Source organism: Lepidothrix coronata, unplaced genomic scaffold (genome assembly GCF_001604755.1).
Source record: "Lepidothrix coronata isolate B3197 unplaced genomic scaffold, Lepidothrix_coronata-1.0 Scaffold11, whole genome shotgun sequence".
Taxonomy (NCBI): domain Eukaryota; kingdom Metazoa; phylum Chordata; class Aves; order Passeriformes; family Pipridae; genus Lepidothrix; species Lepidothrix coronata.
Genome location: NW_016690191.1, coordinates 1686611 through 1691941, shown reverse-complemented (window position 1 = coordinate 1691941; position 5331 = coordinate 1686611). Strand labels below are relative to the sequence as shown.

The following is a 5331-nucleotide window of genomic DNA, read 5'->3' as shown; positions in this document are numbered from 1 at the left end:
ATAATAAAAGAATAATAATAATAGTAAAAAAAAAAAAAAAGGAAGAAAAAACCATCGTGTCATTGTCTCATCCCTGTGGCCTTGCTGTGAGGGATCCGTCTCGAACCAGGTGATAACCTGATAGACTTTATCTTGTCTTTTCTGGGCCTCCCTGAAGCCTGCCAACACTTCGGCTGGCTGTTAGGCATTTTAAATATCCCCCATGAGCCCTAACCTTACCCCTTTTCTCTTCTTGTCATCTGGAATGTCTCAGAGCTGTCAGAGGCTTGTTGCTTATTGATGTTTCCGTGTGTTTTATGTCTTTTCTGAGATATGACAGCCCCTGACACAGTGCTGATTTCAATCAGCCGGCTTCTGGAGAGGCCTAAGATTTTGTCCTCGCGCGGTCCCAGCCGCCAGCGCACTTCAGAGGCCTCCATCTAATGAAAATGTTTCAGCAGGCGGAATAAAGGCCTGCTGCTCAACAAACAGCAGCTGATGAATTCACAAGACAAAAAAAAAAAAAAAAAAAAAAAAAAAAAAAAAAAAAAAAAAAAAAAAAAGAAAAAAAAAAAAGAGGAGGAAACCCTCCCCCCCCCAGCCCTCTGCCTTTGTTATAAGAAAAGCAAGAGGAGAGAGTGACCTCCCGAGCCAAAGGTTTCGACACTGAATCAAATCCCTTTAGGCCTGAACTGGCAGGCTGGGCCCGGCGTTGGATTACTTTATCACATCTTAGAGCGATGCTTGTATGTACCTCAGGACACCCTACGTGTACAGAGTGGATATTTTACCCCCCTTGCTTATTAAGTCAAGTCTCAGTGTCTGGTGGAAAGGGAAGGTCTGTCTGACAGAGCACCGGGAGGGGAAGGAAGCACATCCAAAACAGGGAGGGAGATGATTTGCATGGAGTAACCTCTTTGAAAGAAAGCAGGTTGTGGACTTGACTTGGAGTCGCTGTGGGAGAACAGATATTTTTGTTCACAATCAGCTGAAAAAGAGAACGAGCTTTGAGGCAATAGACCATTTGCTCTCTGGGTTTTGGTTGGGTCTTTTAGGCCCCGTCAGGGCAGCCAGAGCCTCGTGCCCACTTGGGATGCTCTAGCTGCTGTTTGTGCTGCCTCTGTCACCGGCCTTGGGCACCAACACCACTTCTCATGGCTCCTTTCTGCATCTCCGATGGGGGGAAAAGCAAAGGCAACAGCCATTCTCCATCTCCACCTGGAGAAACCTCTTGTAGGGTTTTCTTGCATCGTCCCAGGCAACCCCTTCCCTCTTGAGGCATTATCTGAAGCCACATCGATTCCCTAATCCCCTGATTTCAGCTGAAATTACACTACTGTGAGGCATCATTATCATCCAGGCTCTGATGCCTGCATCAGGGCATCGGCCCCCGCCGTGCTGGGTGCTGCACAGGCATAGCAGGAGAGCACAGCAGCTGCAGCAACACCTTGAATCGCTAATGCTGATGCTGTGGTCATTTCCTCCAGGATGTGCAGCTCATGTTATGCACTTTATCTATGTGATGAAGTGATTTTTTTAGAGGGATTTTACCTATCTGAGCCTGGGCTGTGGGATTAGGTTCATCAGCGGGTGAGATATGTTGAGGTTCATGTTTACTTCTTTATTTATGGGAGTTTGGTTGGGATTTTTTTGCTGTTTATTTTTAAACAGAGGAAAAACAGTCTCTCCCTGTTCTCTAACTAACTAAATAAACACAGCCCACCCCACTTTTGAACATCAGTGAAATCCATATCTGCAGTGACTCAGATGGTTTTCTTAATAACAGAGATCTCGGTGTAGCCTGATTCTGTCCTTCAGATGGAAGACTTTAATCCTGAGTCTTATTTTTCACAGCATTCAGCTACTGGTTTTTGAGCAACAAATTACATCCATGCCTCCAAGCCAAACAAGGAGTGAAAATTTCTATTTAAAAAAATGTGGAAATAATACTGTCTATCTACCTACAGTACAATTCCATTTTTAAAGTGCTTTGATATTTTTAACAATATTAATATAATAACAGCAGCATGTGCCTATTGGATTAGTCTGTATTTTATAACTTGGTATCCAATTTCTCCCTTGTTTCCTGCAGGACTGTCACTATTAATTTCTACTCCCATTTTTTCCGTCAGTGTGAACATTGTCATTGGACTATTGTTTGTAAGTGATAAGCAGCCCCTCATATTATTATTATTTCACTCCTGCTTGTTGAGCATCAACAAATATACCAAAAATATTAAAAATTTGGTGGAAGTTTTAACTCTCTCTTTGCCAGATGTTCCCCCTTTCTTCAGCTCAAAGGAACATACTTGCTGCTATATTATCCAAGAATAAAAAAATAGTAGGAAACTAGTAGAAAGGCAATCTGTCACAGGGAAAAAAAAAATACCTCAGGGGGTAAAGAATGCCTTCACAGTATGGCTTTAAGGTTTTAATTTATATTGGTCCTGACTCATGACACAGCCAGAGCAAGCCTGGGCCTGGGAGTCAGGTCTCCCACTGACCCTTGCATAGACTGGTGGGGAGAGAGATGTCAGCTGAAAACTCCCAGGGATCACGGGGCTGCCAAGCGCTTTGAAAATGACTGCCAATTTGGCCTAGTCTCAGCTGAACACATGCCCAAGAGGGAGGGAATGCCAGTAATAAAGCAGTTTAGAGGGGAAGGATATTTCTTTGGAGCTCCCAAACCTTCCCAGCCTTTTTGTGTGACGATATTGTTTGTGTACACGCAGCTCTCACAGGCACATACCTGCATGCACACGTGTGTGCACTCACTTCCAAAAACACAGGCTGCAAAGTAATGCATGAGGTTGATACCTTCTTCTGTGTTCACTCTGCAGTCAACCTATCCCTCTTTAATTTCAGAAGATAGCAACAATTCCAAACCAAATTCAAGCCCATACAGACATTTATGGAGCAGAACAGGTGAATTCCAGAGACACTAGGAAACTCCTTCCTGTTAAATTAAGGTAAAACAAAATTCTGATTTTTCAGTGATGGGAGACAGTGTAAAACTGCAAAAAGATATAACTTTCTTGATAAGTTGTATCGTTGTGGACAAGTTTCTCCAAATTCGGATAATAAGTGAAAGTAAAGATTTCCAGTCTTGTTTTTTCACTCTTGCCTGTAAAAAAGTACTGTGCAGATGCTGTGCTTCTGTTAATATGAGTTGTAAAAGAAACCCAATTTTAAACTTCAAATTGCTTTTTCTTCTGTTTTATTATACTCCATTATTATGTTTCAAGGTTAAGAAAGGGGGGGCAAAAAAAGCTTTGTTGCGTCGACTCAAATATGAATGACTGCAGTTCATTCAAGCTTTTTCTTCTTTTACTCAGCTAAATAGTGTCACTGGAGTAAATGATATTGCTCATTTGAGTAAAGGCTGCAAGATGAGGCCTAATATGAAGGTGTGGGAAAGTGAATAGGAGGAAGAGTGGGGGGGAGAAAAACACCAGCTGTATTATTCATTTCCCAGAGCAGTGCATGAAGTGTGCCAGAAGTAAGAACTATTTGGTGCATGTAACATGACAATTAAGAATACCTAAATGAAAAAAAAAAAAACAACAAACAAAGCACTGCTTGGCAAGCACATTCATCTGCTGCAGCATCTGCCTCCAATATGCTTTATACTTGCATAGATACATTTGGGAACTGAAAGGTAACAAGAATTTATCAAAGGATTAGCAAGCACTGATGCTGCCATTCACAACTACTACAAATATAAATTGTCATAATCATATTATCCTTTCCTTAGTTTAATTTTTACCAGGATGTATTTTGTCTGAAATGCCAAAATGTAATCTGGAATTGGATGGATGCTGACACAGCTGAAATATTTTGCATTAGTCACCATGTAAAATGTTTCCAGAAGTATATTTTTTGTATATGTGACTGTACTCAAATAGAGGCTTAACAAAGATTTAGAAGATGACAATATCTCCACTACTTCTTTCATTCAATTAAAAAGTTACAGTTTTTCATTGGAAGGTTTTTTGAAAAGTTCTGGTAAGGAGGATGGCATCAGTGTAAGATACTCACAACCTACACAACAGTCCCCCAGCTACAGTGTGTATATGTAGAGGTAGTTTCAAAGGTGTATTCAAACAGGCATAGAGCAGAGTGGTATCCAGTGAGAAGCAAATCTGTGGTTGTTTCAGTGAAACATGTTTATATTTAAGGAGTTTTGCAGTTACATGTCCCTCATACAGTGAAGTCTTTCTACAAATCCACATCTTGCAGATCTTCACATTTCAGAGCTGGAAGTATTTGTGATGGCATGTCCAAAGGCTTGTGTTTGTCACTGTTTTGAGCCCCAGAGGGGCTGAGAATTAGTTATCTGCCACAAGGAGTCAACACATAGCAACTCTGCTATGCCAAATGCCAGAGCAGGTCAGTGAGACACCTGGGCTCTCCTGGTAGCACTTCTGCTGCTGCTGAGTGCCTGGATCTGTTTGCAGAGCTTGTCATTCAGTCTTAAAGTATATGCCACATGTGTATGCTGTGGTCTTAAAAACCTTATAGGTCATGTTCTGGTTTTCTTTATATGGTTGTACAGTGGAAAAATAGGAAATGGATAAGTGCAAAAACTAACCTTGGTTAGATGATTATCTCAGATGAGGTTAAGCACCATCTGTGAGTTGAATAGGATATTTAATCCAGAGTTTTGAAGTCCACAGGTCTGGGAAGCAGAGCCTTTTGTACACCAGTGATGGGAGAAGGATCTGCTAAATGAAGGGAGAAAGGATTTACACATATGAAATCATTGATCACGTATTTGTGTGCACATGATTTTTTTTCTAGACAACCTCGGATGAAAAACCTTTTGATGTGAACCACAGCGATACTGGGGATGGGACTAAGAGAATTTTGGTGCCTGTTTCCTGAATTATAGCTGGGATGCATGGTATGCTCCCCTTGAGCATATCATTGGGTTATGGCTGCTGGACAGACTTTTCCCTCTTCTCTCCTACTTCGTTCAGACGTAGGACTGTGTTTGCTGTTCTTGAGTCCCTCTAGACTATTCCTGAAATATCAAGTAAAATTTATCAGAGTCAATATACAGTTGTATGTGGATTTTCTCTGTAGAGAATTCTTGGTAGCCACTACAAGTAGAGTTTCATTTTAGAGCATGAACAGCAAGAAGTTTCCCAGAGGCCAATAAAATTGATACCACAAGCTGATTTCTTCCCCTCCTACATGTTTATTTCACCTTTCAACAATATTCTGTCCCAAAAGGAAATGTAGGGCACAGCTGTTAACTCATTTTCTTTGTAAACACAAAGCATTAACCAGTCATGAGGCATTTCTCTGACTCTGTATCACTGGTGCATCCTTGGGAAGCAGTGTCAATGA

General features: G+C 41.2%; 1 long non-coding RNA gene across 2 annotated transcripts; it reads left to right on the top strand.

Annotated features, from left to right (window-relative positions):
* The first annotated feature begins 523 nt into the window (after positions 1–523).
* Positions 524–4878, top strand: LOC108492535. Of its 2 annotated transcripts, XR_001873135.1 has the most exons (4): positions 524–725; positions 2072–2139; positions 2845–2948; positions 4780–4878. It is a non-coding gene; the product is annotated as an uncharacterized LOC108492535 (long non-coding RNA). The 2 variants fall into 2 exon arrangements; XR_001873134.1 differs by lacking the exon at positions 2072–2139.
* Positions 4879–5331: the final 453 nt, after the last annotated feature.